Source organism: Hemiscyllium ocellatum, chromosome 13, assembly GCF_020745735.1.
Source record: "Hemiscyllium ocellatum isolate sHemOce1 chromosome 13, sHemOce1.pat.X.cur, whole genome shotgun sequence".
Taxonomy (NCBI): domain Eukaryota; kingdom Metazoa; phylum Chordata; class Chondrichthyes; order Orectolobiformes; family Hemiscylliidae; genus Hemiscyllium; species Hemiscyllium ocellatum.
Genome location: NC_083413.1, coordinates 26536838 through 26552243, shown reverse-complemented (window position 1 = coordinate 26552243; position 15406 = coordinate 26536838). Strand labels below are relative to the sequence as shown.

At 43.4% G+C, this 15406-nt stretch overlaps 1 protein-coding gene across 9 annotated transcripts in view; it reads left to right on the top strand.

Annotated features, from left to right (window-relative positions):
• Positions 1–15406, top strand: part of lpp (LIM domain containing preferred translocation partner in lipoma) — a 401787-nt gene that overhangs the window by 91089 nt on the left and 295292 nt on the right. For 7 of the 9 annotated variants that reach the window (XM_060834656.1, XM_060834661.1, XM_060834658.1 and 4 more), the window contains exon 2: positions 4489–4558. The exons of 1 other annotated variant lie outside the window; for it this stretch is intronic. The gene's annotated coding sequence lies outside the window, so the exon portion shown is untranslated. The remainder of the gene's footprint in view (positions 1–4488; positions 4559–15406) is intronic. One more of the 9 variants, XM_060834662.1, reaches the window with a different exon arrangement.

Below are 15406 nucleotides of genomic sequence, written 5' to 3'. Positions count from 1 at the left end.
CTGGAATTGAAAACTGGTCTTAGTGATGGTGACCCTGAAACTATATTGGTTGTTGTAAAAACACTTCTTTCTTTTAGAGGAGGACATCTACCATCTTTACCTGGTCTGGCCCAGATGTGATTCCAGATCTACTATGAGCAATTCGAGCGCAATTAGAGATGGGCAATAAATGGAATGCCCACAACTTTATTGATAAACATTTGTGCTTCTGGTTAGCAAAATCTGGTGAAATTTAACCTTTTGAAAAGTTTGGTGGATTTTGAACAAGCTGTGATAATGGGATTTCCCCTCCCACAGTTAGTGATTATCAAGTTCAGACCTGTCCAGTTCAAAATTCTCTTCAGCTCTGTAATTGAAGGTAGTTAATGCTGGCAGTCAGTCTCTCCTTAGCTCCACACCCAGCTTCACTGATCCTGCAAACCACATGGACACTGCTTCATCTGACAAACCAGGAGCATGTGCATTCCTCAGGACAATTACATGCTATTAACACAATGGCAGCAAGCACTTAAGCATCTTTCACAACCATGACATATCCCAAATTCCTCACGGCCAGTCAAATAATATTGAAATATGGGAGTGTGTTGCTGGAAAAGCACAGCAGGTCAGGCAGCAACACATTCTCAACTCTGATGATGCTGCCTGTCCTGCTGTGCTTTTCCAGCAATATACTCTCAACTCTGATCTCCAGCATCTGCAGACATCACTGTCTCCTAATATTGAAATGTGGCCATTGTTCTAATATAAGAAACAGAACAATGAATTTGTGCACAGCAAATTCCTACAAGCAGTCATATGATAAAAATCAAGTTGAGTTGCTTTGGGTGTAGGTGACAGGAGAAATATGACTGAGACTCATGAAAAATTCCCTTGCTCCTCTTCATATTAGTGCCATGTGATTTTTTTTATTACTGAAGAAGCCAGTACAGTTTGAAAGGAGAAAGTGAGGTCTGCAGATGCTGGAGATCAGAGCTGAAAATGTGTTGCTGGAAAAGCGTAGCAGGTCAGGAACAGGAAATTCGACGTTTCAGGCATAAGCCCTTCATCAGGAAGGGCTGATGAAGGGCTTATGCCCGAAGCGTCGAATTTCCTGTTCCTTGGATGCTGCCTGACCTGCTGCACTTTTCCAGCAACACATTTTCAGCAGTACAATTTGAAAGGCAGCATCTCCAATGGGGCTACCTCAGCTAGCACACAGATGTAGCAGGTAATCAGGAAGGCTGATGGAACTTATTTCAAAGGAGTTGGAGTGTAAGAGTAGGGAAGTATTATTGCAATGGTGCAATGAGCTCTTGAGACCACATCTGGAGCACTGTGAGCAGTTTTGGTTCCCTTATTTGAGAAGAAATATTATTTCTTTGGAGGCAGTTGACTAAGATGATCCCCGGGATGGAAAGATTATCTGGGGATTAAAGGTTAAACAGATTGAGACTCTACTCATGGAGTTTAGAAGAATGAGAGGGATCTCTCTGAAGCATGCAGGTTTCTTAAGGGGTTTGACAAGGTAAATGCTGAGAGGATGTTTTCCCTCATGGGAGAGTCTAGGACCAAAGGGCGTAGTCTCAGAATAAAGGGGTACCAAGATGAGCAGAAATTTCTTGCCAGAGGGTGGTAGGTCTTTGGAATTCTTTTGCCACACAGAGCTGTGGGAGCAGAGACTTATAGATTATTCAGGCTAAAAACGATTCTTAATTGGGGATCAAGGTTTTTGGGGCTATGGGGAAAGGCAAGGTAAGTGGACGTGAGCAGTATTGGATCAGCCTGATGCTATTGAATGGTTGGGCAGGCTTGAGGGGCTGAATTGCCTACTCTAGTTCCTAGTTCTTATGGTCTTATAGTATACACCCTCTAACGGTTCAGCAGTTCTTCAGTACTGTCCCTCCGTCAGTGCAGCACTCCCTCAGTACGAATCCACCAATAGTGCAGCATTCCCTTGGAAATAGTCACTGACATATCAGCAATCCATCTGTACTGGTGCTTCTCTGAAATGTTGGTCTGAAATGTGTGTTGAGAATGGTTCTTGAACACGCAACTTCCTTTCTTTTGGGGTGAATGTGCTTTTCGCTGAGCTAACTTGATCCCAATCTGTTGTTCATTTTCCACTGCCACAATCTACGTTTCTCTTACAGCAAGAAAAGTCAATGCCTGCTTAAGTCTATAACCAGACTGGAAAGGTGAATCTAGTGACGCTGTAGTGTCTGATAGACTGGTTGCTTCGAGCTCAGAACAAACCCTTCATTGGCCCTGCACTGATCAATCCTGCTACTTTCAGAATAAACACTCACTATTACTAACAGCCACATCAGCACTATTTACATATTTTTTTTGTCAAAGAGCTGTGTCAAGTAATTCTGGCTGCAGATTCTCGTTCAAGGAGGATAGTCCCTAAACCACAGCTGAGTGTGAGCACAGCTGCCACCCTGACCAGGTTTCATAGCTGCACTGTGCCAGGATCTGCACATCTGTCCCTTGCTGGAATAAAAACAGAAATGCTGCAAATACTCAGTAATTCAGTCGTTATTTGTAGAGAGAGAAACAAAGTTTGTAAGAACCCTAACATTAACTCTGATCGTCTCTCCACAGTCACTGCCACTTTCCCCAGCACATTTTGTTTTATTTCAGATTTCGAGCAGCAATTTGCTTTCTACTCCTGTAACACACTGCACTCTCCTGCTGTCTCAGTTATGTCGGGGCATCCTGGCCAGACGAAGCAACATTGCCTTAGGTGTACCCTAATCACCCCTTGTACCAGGTTGCATCGGCACTTGTATTCTGATAATCTGGGCCTTTGTTCCTCTAGGAAAGAGGCCCATTTCAACTTTGTTTGTATAGTTTGCACAACTGGTTCCAAGTAGTAATTGAACTATGTGTCGGTAGATGATTGCCCAACTTTGGGTCCATTAAACCCACAAATTTGTGTAAGTAAAAAGGTTTTGTTTCTAATCAGAAATGATCTATTAGAAATAATCTAGCAGTCAGAATCAAGAAACCAGTTCTGTGTTTATGATATTAGTCATAATGAAAACTCTCTGATTCCTCCCCATCGGTAAAGAATTATAACAATAAAACAGACACTTCTTTTATATTTAGTTTTCTGGGAATTTTACCAGAGTTTTGAGACTGTTCTGTAGTTCTGCTGATTATCAAGCAAACCACAAAACCAGTGTCCTAACTCATCAAGGGTTTGTGAAAACTCCAGAACCTTCAGTGGAGCATTGAAATAAATGATTATTCAGAAGATAAGGATAGTTCTGGCTGGGCCAGTAATTACTGTGAATCCAAAGGTGATCTTGAGAAGGAGGTAGTGAGCTGCCCTCTTGAATCACTGCAGTCTGTGTGGTGTAGGTGGACCCACAGTGCTGTTAAGAAGTGAGTTCTGGGATTTTGCCCCAGTGAGGGAAGGGGAGGGGAGCTTGTAGATGATGTTGTTCCCTGTGTCTGCTTCTAGATGGAAGAGGTTGTTGGTTTTGAAGATGCTGTCGAATGAGCCATGGTGAATTCCTTCGGTGCATCTTGTAGATGGTATACATTGCTGCTACTGTGCATTGGTATTCCAGAGACAGAATGTTTAAGGTGCTGCTTTGGTTACCAGTCAAGTGGGCCACTTTGTGTCAAGTTTTCTGAGTTTTGTTGGAGCTGCACCCATCCAGGCATGTGGGTATTATTCCATCACATTCCTGAGTTGCACCTTGTAGATGTTGGATTAGCTTTGGGAGTCAGGAGGTGAATTATTTGCTGCAGGATTCCTATTTAAAAAAGATTCATAAATTCCTGCCCTTGTATGGATGGTCTGTTCAGTTTCTGGTCAATGGCAACCCCCAAGATATTGCTGTTCACAATTCTGAGATGGTAATGCCATTGAATGTATAAAGATCATAGTGAAAATGCAATATCAATATTCTACTTTCTGAGAATGTAATGGATCAACAATGGTTTTCAAAAGGACACTGCTGACCTAAAATGGCTGTGTGATCACCTGACAAGCCTCAGCAATTCTCATCTAGTATGCAAAACCAATTGCCTCAGAATTATAATTTTAATCAGGAGATGCTGAAACTCCATTGTTAAACACAAGAGCATAAAATTTGGTCAGGTAGAGTGCAGACATGTACGCTTCTGCACAGAGTTTTATTCCAACTCTCCCACGTGGCCAACTCACCCTCATCCCCACTGATTACTTGTTTGCCATATCCCACTGTCATGACTCACTGGGTAATGCACGGGAAACCAAACCCCACTATGCCCAGGGTCACCACAAATGTGAAAACATTTATTCAAAGTATCCAAGGTCCCCTCTTTACCTAAAGGATGAACTCAGGTTTAAAGAAAACACTCTATCAGGGTTTTGTACTGACCAAGAAAATAACTTTATTACAAACAACTTTTCTTTAACCAATAGCATGAGGATAGGTGAATTGCTAACATATATCTGTACAGCTTAAACTCTATCTGTTCTTAAATTCTTTCCCTTTCCCACCTCCCATACAGACAGACTCCCAAAAACAAACAAGACACAGGTAGAAGAAAAAAAATCAGGGAAACATATTTTGAGGAGTTGGTGAGTCATTTTGATTCCTTTTAATTTTTTGCTGTTAACACAAGTCTGTTTGAACACTGAATGCTTTCTTTAATTCATTGTTTGAGAATATGCCTTTCATTCTCTTTGAAGAAATTTGGTTCTTCTTTCAGTAGGGAACTTTCACAGAGAGGTGAGTAGAAGCTATCTGTAACTGGTGATTTTCTGGTATGTCTAAACATGAAAGAGATTGTTTAATGCTTTCTTTTTGAGGGTAGGTGTGTTCTGCATTGGCTCCACACGAGGCATGGTCCCCTGGCCAGGAGCCAAGTTAAAGGTTGTCAAGCAATTGTACCTCAGTTTAAAACATCGGCTCTGTAATGTCTGCTTTTGCTCTCACCATTCCAGGAAAATGCAATATTGTAAACCACTCTCAAAGCTCTCCAGTAAATAAGATTTAAAAAAAAACAGAAAAAGTGTCTTTTTACAGTCTCCTTGGTTTAAGACACTTTCAGAGTGTAACAATGTTTTCTTTAAGCCAAGCAGCCACTGGGAGGTTTTGTGGACACCTGCCACATGCACATATCAGGGGAACATGCAATTGGAGATCCGTGTAGCAGGAAAACGTAGTTGCAGATTGATATCCTGAAAATGCCCCTATTAATCCAACTCAGACCCCTGAATTCATTAAGAGAACCCGATCCATGCTAATACACTATCCTGAATACATGGGTTCTTGTCTTATGTGCTGTATACAAAGAACAAAGAAAATTTACAACCCAGGAACAGGCCCTTTGGCCCTCCAAACCTGAGCCGATCCAAATCCACTGTCTAAACTTATCGCCCAATTCCGAAGCATCTGTATCCCTCTGCTCCCCACCTACCCATGCGTCTGTCCAGACCCATCATAAATGAATCTACCATGCCTGCCGCTACTACCTCTGCTGGCAACGGGTTCCAGGCACCTACCACCCTCTGTGTAAAGTATTTTCCGCATGTATCCCCCTTAAACTTTCCACCTCTCACCTTGAACACATGACGTCTCATTATTGAATCCTTCACCCTGGGAAAAAGCTTATCTCTGTCTACCCCGTCTATACTCTTCATGATTTTGTAGACCTCAATCAGGTCCCCCCTCAACTTTCTTTTTTCTAGTGAAAACAATCCTAATCTATTCAACCTCTCTTCATAGCTAGCACCTTCCATACCAGGCAACATCCTCATAAACCTTCTCTGCACCCTCTCCAAAGCGTCCACATCTTTTGGTAGTGATGCGACCAGAACTATACACAGTTCTAAATGCAGCTGAGCCAATGTCTTGTACAATTTTAATATGATCTGTCAGCTCTTATACTCAATACCAGTCCGATGAACGCAAGCAAAGCATATGCCTTCTTGACCACACTATCCACCTGAGCAGTCACCTTCAGGGTACAATGAACTTGAACTCCCAGATCTCTCTGTTCATCAACTTTTCCCAAAGCTCTTTCGTTTACAGAATAGTTCACTCTAGAATTAGACTTTCCAAAATGCATCACCTCACATTTGCCTGGATTGAACTCCATCTGCCACTTCTCCGCCCAACTCTCCAGTCTATCTATATTCTCCTGTATTCTCTGACAGTCCGCTATGCTTTCTGCTACTCCACCAATCTTCATGTCATCTGCAAACTTACTGATCAGACCAACAGTGCCCACTTCCAGATCATGTATGTATATCACAAACAACAGTGGCCCCAGCACTGATCGCTGTGGAACACCACTGGTCACCTTTCTCCATTTCGAGAAACTCCCTTTAACTACTATTTTCTGCCTCCTGTTGCTCAACCAGTTCTTTATCTACCTAGCTAGAACACCCTGCACACCATGTGACTTCACTTTCTCCTTTAGTTTACCATGGGGAACGTTATCAAATGCCTTACTAAAGTCCATGTATATGACAACCGCAGCCCTTCCTTCATCTATCAACTTGGTCACTTCCTCAAAGAACTCTATTAAGTTGGTAAGGCACAATATCCCCCAAACAAAATCATGTTGCCTATTACTGATAAGCACATTCTATTCCAAATATAAATAGATTTTATCCCTCATTTCCTCCTCTAGTAAGTTTCTCACCACTGACGTCCAGTTCACTGGTCTGTAGGATAAATAGACAAAGTCTTTTTCCTGGGGTGGGGGAGTCCAGAACTAGAGGGCATAGGTTTAGCGTGAGAGGGGAAAGATATAAAAGAGACCTAAGGGGCAACTTTTTCACACACTGGGTGGTACATGTATGGAATGAGCTGCCAGAGGGAGTGGTGGAGGCTGGTATAATTGCAACATTTAAAAGGCATTTGGATGGGTATATGAATAGGAAAGGTTTGGAGACATATGGGCTGGGTGCTCGCAGGTGGGACTAGATTGGGTTGGAATATCTGGTCGACATGGATGGGTTGGACCAAAGGGTCTGTTTCCATGCTGTACATCTCTATGATTCTATGACTGTCTACACTTCCCTTTTCCTTTTGGCTAGTCACACGATTTCTCCTGTCATCCACGGTTCATGAATCTTACCTTTCCTATCCCTTGTTTTCAAAGGGACATGCCTATCCTGCACTATCTTCAACCTATCGTTGAAAGCCTCCCATATATCAAATATGGACTTCCCTTCAAATAGCTGCTCCCAATCCACATTTCCCAACTCCTGCTGAATTTTGATACAATTGGTCTTGGCCCAGTTTAGTACTCTTCTCTTAGGACCACTCTCATCTTTGTCTATGAATATTCTAAAACTTACAGAATTGTTGTCACTATTCCCAAAGAAATCCCCTGCTGCAACTTCCATCACCTGGTCTGGCTCATTCCCCAACACCAGGTCCAATATGGCTCCTTCCTGTGTCAAACTATTGACATACTGCTCTAGAAAACTTTCCTGGATGCTCTTTACAAATTCTTCCCCATCCAGATCTCTGACACTAAGTGTGTCTCAGTCAGTGTTGAGAAAATTAAAATCTCTTCTACCCCACGCTCACTGTTGGGACAACAATGTACCCTACTTATTTCTCAGCTCGACCCATAATGCCTCACTGCTCAAGCCCTCCATAGTGTACCCCTTTAGCACAGCAGTGATATCATCCCTGACCAGCAATGCAACTCCTCCCCTCCTTTTACTTCCTTCCCTGTCCTGTCTGAAGCACCTATATCCTGGGATATTTAGTTGCCAATCATGCCCTTCCTTCAACCAAATCTCTGTGATCACAATAATGTCATACTCCCAGGCACCAATCCAAGCCCTAAGTTCATCTCCCTTACCTACTATACTCCTTGCATTAAAGTATATGTACTTCAGACTGCCAGTTCTTTTGTGTTCATCTGCTCTCTGCCTACTCTTCCCCTTGGTAATGCTAACTTCATGATCCTTACAGTCTACTAGTTTTCTCTTCTGGTTCCCAGCCCCCTGCCACATCAGTTTAAAACTTCCCCAACTGCTGTAGCAAAAACTCCTCCAAGGACATTAGTTCCAGTCTGGTTGAGGTGTAGACTGTCCGATTTATAATAGTTCCACCTTCCCCAGAACAGGTCCCAATGTCCAACAAATCTGAACCCCTCCATCCTACATCATCCCTATTCTTTCATTTCCACCATGGCACTGGTACCAATCCTGAGGTCACTACCTTTGAGGCTCTCCTCTTTAACTTCTCTCCTAGCTCCCTGAATTCTGCTTTCAGGACCACATCTCATTTTTTACTTTATTCATTGGTGCCTATATGTACCAAGACAACTGGCTGTTCACCCTCCCCTTTCAGAATGCTCTGCAGTCGATCGGTGACATCCCTGACCCGAGCACCTGGGGGGCAACATACCATCAGGGAGTCTTGTTTTTGGCCACAGAATCACCTACCTACTCCCCTTACAATAGAATCCCCTATGACTGTGGCCCTACGAGTCTTTTTCCTGCCCTTCTGAACAGCAGTGCCTGCCACGGTGCCATGATCCTGGCAACTGCTGCCTTACCCTGGTGAGTCATCTCCCCCAACGGTATCCAAAATGGTATACCTGTTTTGGAGGGAGATGACCGCAAGGGACACCTGCCCTGCCTTCCTACTCTTTCTCTGCTTTTGATCACCCATTCACTATCTCCCTCAGTAATTATAATCTGCGGTGTGACCAGTTCACTAAACGTGCTATCAACAACCTCCTCAGCATTGCCGATGCTCCACAGTGAGTCCATCCGCAGCTCCGGAGCCATCATGCGGTCAAACAACAGCTGCAGCTGGACACACGTTTTGCAAGTATAAGAGTCAGGGACGTCAGCCACTTCCCTGAGCTCCCATGTCAGGCAAGAGGCACATGCCATGGGTCTGAGGTCCCCTGCCATTGTAAGCCTTAGCTTAATATCAACTAACTAAAACCAAACAATCCACTTAAATATAATAAAGAAACAAATACCCTTTCCTTACAGAGTCCTGTTCTTCTGGTTAGCGGAGAGGGGGAGTTGGAGGGAGTACTACAGATGTAGTCTCTCGGGTTTAGTTGCTGCCCAATTTTATCCTGAGTCCTTACCTTCCTGGCACTCCTTCTTGTCTCCAGTGTCTCCTCTGCTCTATCTCCTGTTGCTCCTGGACAGGAAAAAGGCCACAGGCTTCAAAGGTAAGCATTTATACTGTTCTCTTACCTTCCCAGCAATCTCCTTGTCTCCAACGTCATCTCTGCTCTGTCTCCCACTGCTCCTAGACAGGAAAAACGTACCTTAATGAATGCTTTTTAGAAATCCAAACATATTACATCTATAAATCCCCTTTATCTATTCTATTTAATACATCCTCAGAGAGCTGTAATATATTTGTCAGGCTTAATTTCCAATTGATGAAGCCATACTGACTCTGCTTGATTACCTGATGTATTTCTAAATGTTCTGTTATTACATCTTTTGTAATAGACTCTAACATCTTCCCAATTATAAATGTGGCATCAGTCTCACTTGCCACTTTACAACCCAAGCTTGAATTATGTCTGGGCATTGATGCAGGTGCAAATTGTATCGGAGGAGTTGTGAGTGGAGTGACTTGTTAGACCCACTTCAAAAAGCATTTCACAGTCAATACTAAGTGCAGATTTGGAGTCACTAACTGACCTGGATTATGTACAAAATTGATTGTCCACTTTCTCCTGATGATGAACCACCTTCTTGAGCTGAGGCTGTTGTAGTAAAGTCACTTTCACATTGGTATTACATCAGTTTTAACGTCTGGCGGTATCTATCTATTTTCATGGTTTTCATAACTTCCTCCACTGTTACGGTGGAATCTCTGCACTGGAATCTCTGCCCTGCTCTAATTCCACACATTGCTGATGTTAATAGAATCATCATTATCTGCCTGAACTGTAAACTCTGGAATTCCCTTCCTAAACTTGCTCTCTCTGATATTGTGTCCTCCTTTAACCTGCCCACTATTGAAGTATGTTATGAGCAGTTGGAGCAACATTTGTTTGGATTAACCATCTAATTATTGGGACAGCAATTTAAAATGACTCACTCTGCTCTGTCCTTTAATGCATGTTTTTTAAAATCTCAACTGGTGTTGGCTATCTTATTTCATGAACACAATTTCATTAATCAGCAGTTTTCATGGTACTTGGTCAAACAATTCACCAAAAATTTAGGTACAATGTTGACTGCATTCCCTTCACCAAATAGGAAGCCTCCTGCTAAATGCTACTCAACCCTCTCTCAGCTGATGAATCAGTACACCGCCATGCTGAATACCACTTCAAGGAAGCATTGAAAATGGCAAGGACACAGAATATGCTCTGGGTCCAGAATGCCAATGTCCACGACCAAGAGTGGCTCAGTAACATTGCTACTGACTGAGCGAGCTGAGACCTCAAGGTCATAATTAATCAACTTGGCCTAAGACAGGTGGTGAAGGAACATATGAGGGTAAAACATATTTGATATCATCTTCACAGATACATCTGTCCATGACAGTATTAGTAAGGGTGACCTATGCACACTTCTTGTAGAGATGAAGTCCAATTTCACATTTATGATAACTTCCCTAGTATTATATAGTGCAATAACTGGGCTGAATGAGAATGATGTTGAAATGATCTAGCAACTGAGATGCTGTGGGGCATCTGCAAGAGCAGAATTTCATTCAACAACATGTTCCTACTGTGCCATTTATATCAAGCGTGGAGATTAGCCTGGTTCAAGAAGGAGTGCAGGAGTTAGCGGGTTTTAACAAAACGTCTGAAAATGAACCTTACAGCTCAGCGAGCAAACTTACATCCTGAGTGCAGGAGTGCATTCCAGGAGCAGCATGAGGCAGACCTAAAGATGGGCTGGCAATATAATAAAGCTATAAAACAGGACTGTTTGTGCCCTCAGTAATTTCTCGAAGTTTCATTAAAATTTTTACAGCAGTAATGACATTTTTTTCAATCAAGTGACATTTCCTTATCTCAAACTGATCCTCTTGGCTTCTTCTGTTTCACATTTCCTCCCACTTATCAGTTTCTGTGTCAATTTCACACACAGTGATGACTTTCAAGTGTTAGTTCACTGAGACTGCTCAATAACCTCTCAAGCTGTATATTGGACAGTACCTTGGGAGAAAGTGACTTTTCCAATGGAGCAATTATCAGCCCTTTAATTACTGAAGGACCAATGGTGAATTTGCAGTAAAGAAGTATCCTTTGGTTCAGTATCCAGGCCTGGGTCTGAGGCCACTTTGTCCTGATTGTATTGTGAGGCTGTTCTCCCAGATCATGATGGCATACACTAGACCCTGACACTCTGATTCTTTCAACCTGAACCCTTCCCTACACTCTAACCCTCCCCCCCCGCAAACTCTCTCTGACCTTCTCACCCTGACCTTCACACTTTGACACCCTTTTGCTGACTCCCTCATCCTGACTTCTCCCACACTCTGACACCACACCCCCCTCATTCTGATCCACCTCTGTCTCTGACCACCTCAACTTGACATCCCTGGGTCATTGTGTCTAAGGCAACTGACAATGTGCTTGAATGTTTGTGTCATGGGGCAAACTCAAAACAGAGCAGATTCAGACTGAAGAGTTGGGGAATTCCAACAGATAGTTCACAAAATGATCAAATAATGCAGCAAAGATCAGTGTTTTTGACCAATCATGCCTATACTGACCATCTGAGAATACAGTCCGTGCTGATACAACATGATAGTTCTGTTTCCATGTGATCCCATGTTATAAGAAAATTGTGTAATAGTAGCACCATTTAAACCAATGGGACTAGAATCACATTGTCGCCAATACAGGTAAGGAAAGCTCATGCTCTACAAATAATAGTCTCAATTCTTCAATCGTGTTATAGCCAAGTCACGTGGAAGGAAGTGCGTTATAGCAGAACCGACTGTATGTGATGTTTTTGGACCATCCCTTTGCTCCTTCACCATCAGTCTATAAATTTCTTCAATATCCAATTTACCTTTATTTTTGCTCAATTATTAGAATAAAATTGATGTGAAATGGTTTGAACCAATGATGTGTGTCCTGTAAAAAAAAAGGATTCCTGCTGTAAACAGATATTGGTGGTAGTGAGGGTCTTGCAGTGCAGGGGTTCTCTCTATCTCTCGCCCAGAAGATGAATTTCAAGTCTCACCTGACCCAGAGGTGTCATAACATGTTCAAACAGGTTGACTGAAACAACACTGGAGATGGTGTGTTTATGAAACTCTAGAGACAGAGCCTAACAAACTGTAAAAGAATATGAGTGTTTACCTATGTTTTGTCAGTGTGCTATACGGTACCATGTTGTCTGTCTCGTGGTGTGCTGATATTTATAGAGTAAGAGTGTTGTTTTGCAAGCATTAATTGGATCATCCTTTGTTGTTGCACAGTTGGTGTGGTTGGCGTAAATGTCTAGTCATTTGTTTTTCTGTATTGGATTGGGCCAGTTGTCTCCACACTGACCCTCATTGTGTTCTGCTTGGTGAAGTAACGGTCTGTTATCACTGGATTGTTAATCCAGTGACTGAGGTAATGTTCTAAGATTCGGGTTCGAATCCCACCACAGATGGTGAAGTTTAAATTCAATAAAAATATGGAATTAAGAGTCTAATGATGACCATGAGTCCATTGTCGGAAAAACCCATCTGGTTCGCTAATGTTCTTTTGGGAAGGAAACTGCCATCATTGCCTGGTTGGGCCTACATGTGATTCCAGACACACAGCAATGTAGTTAACTTCTAACTGCCTTCTGATAGTTGGGGATGGGCCATAAACATTGACCTAGCCGTGAATGAAAAGAAAACTCCTTAGTTCACCCCTCTTACCATTCACAGTCACTCGAATGCACGCTTTCACTTTGTATGCATGCTCGCTGGCTCTTAACTCATGAGGTCTGTCTCGTCCGTATTTTCTCTCCAATGCACTGACACATGTTGTCTTTTTCTCATATGCACTCACTCTCAGATGCCACTCACTTGCTCACACGCATGCTCTCTCTCATTCATACCAAGTCTCCCAGCCCCTCTCTTGAACATACGCACCCACTCTCACATGGAACCCACCATCACATGAGCACCAACTCTCTCACACACACCCCTTTTCACATGCGCACCCACACTCACATGCCCAACCTCTCACAAGCACACATATATTCTTGCACATCCACACACACTCTCTTGCATATGCACTCTCTCTCATACAGGCTTGCTCTTACACGTGCATACAAACACTCTTGCATGCGCATATTTGCTCTCTCGCACCCATCCATTCTATTGCATGCGCACAACCACTTTTTCATGTGCACACACCCTCTTGCTTCTCTCACACACACCCACCCATCCACACACACAGACGCACACACACACACACGAAAGCACGCGCACACGCATACACAAACACACACATTTTCTGTCACATGGACTGTGATAGTGGGTGGGTGATTTATTTACAACAATAGGATGATTTTTTCAGAATTCGTATCGATAACTAGTGTAATGTAAGTGTTGGTCTATTTATGTGAAGTGTTTAAAACTTAACTGGTTCAGTCTTTCTGGAACCATGATTTTATACCAATAGATGTCACAGAGTAGATGATTGAAAGCCTCCTGTACTGTTAATGGAGGTTTGTTTATGTTGTGAGGTGCTAAAACTAAAGAAAGAAAATAATGAATGACATTAGGTTATTCTTGAACTTAGAATATTCAGGAATTGATTTTAGCTTAGAAAAATCCCACAGATTGGAAATCGTTTGGGTGTTTTAAAGAGACCTGATGGAAGCCTATAAGACCACAAAATATTTACCAGAAGTGGGTCATTCAGCCCATTGAGGTGAAAGTGAGGACAGCAGATGCTGGAGATCAGAGTCAAGAGCGTGGTGCTGGCAAAGCACAACATATCAGGCAGCATCCAAGGAGCAAGAGAGTCAATGTTTCAGGCATAAAGCCTTCATCAGGAATGAGGCTGTGAGCTGAGGAGTTGGTGAGGCAAATGGGGGGATGGTTTGTAGCTGGGGGTAAGATAGCTGAGAGTGCGATAGGTAGTTGGAAGTATGGGTAATGGTGATAAGTCAGAAAGAAGGGTGGAGCCGATTGGTGGGAAGGAAGATGGAGAGGTAGGACAGGTCATGACGGTGGTGCCGAATTGGAAGGTTGGATCTGGGATAAAGTAGGGGGAAAGGAAATGAAGGAACTGATAAAATCCATGTTGGTGCCAAGGGATTGGAGGGTCCTGAGGCAAAAGGTGAGGTGTTCTTCCTCCAGGCGTCCAGTGGTTAGGGAGTGGCGATAGAGGAGGTTCAGGGCCTGCATGTCCTTGGCAGAGTGGGATGAGGAGTTGAAGTGTTCAGCCAAGGGGTGTCGGGGTTGGTTGGTGCAGGTAACCCAGAGATGTTCTTTGAATGCTCTGCGAGTCGGCATCCTGTCTCCCCAACGTAGAGAAGACCGCATTGGGAGCAATGGATACAATAAATTGTGTGGAAGTGCTGGTGAAACTTTGGATATGGAAGGCTCCTTTGGGGCTTTGGACAGAGGTGAGGGGGGAGTGTGGGCACAAGTTTTGCAATTCCTGCAATGGCAGGGGAAAGTGCTGGGAGGGGAGGGTGAGTTGATGGGGCGCATGGACTTGATAAGGGAGTTGTGGAGGGAATGGTTTTTACGGAAAGAGGATAGGCGTGGGGAGGGAAATATATCTCTGGTGGTGGGGTCCGTTTGTAGGTGGTGGAAATGGTGGAGGATGATGCAAAGTATACGGAGGTAGGTGGGGTGGGGAGTTCTGTCGTTGTTGTGGTTGGTGGAGTTTGAGGGTGGAGATATGGAATATGGATGAGATGCGCTGGAGGGCATCACCAACCACGAGAGAGGGGAACTTGCAATGTTTAAAGAAAGAGATGATTTGGTGTGTTCTGTAGTGGAGCTAGTCCTCTTGGGACCTTTGGGTCTACTTACACCAAATGGACTGCAGATGTTCAAGAAAGCAGCTCACCACTACCTTTTCGAGGGCAATTAGGGATGGGCAATAAATGCACGCATAGCCAATGGCAACCACACCCCTTGAATAAAGTTTTAGAAAAATAATCAGCCGGATAAATCAGAGTAAAATCATCATTTTCAAATAAAGGTCAGTACTGAAGGAGTGCTGCATTGTCGGGGGTCAGTACTGAGGGTATTGCAGTTTTTAAAGAAAGAGGCCCTCAGGTATGTTCTGTGGTGTAACTGGTCCTCACGGGAGCAGATGCAGCAGAGGCGAGGAGTTGGGAATGAGGGATAGCATTTTTACAGGAGGAGGTGTAGTCCGGGTAGCTGTGGAAGTCAGTGGGTTTGTAGAAGATGTCTGTATTGATTTGGTCACTGTTGATGGAGATGGAGAGGCCCAGGAAGGGGAGTGAGGTGTCTGAGATGGTCAGGTAAATTTTCGGTCGGGG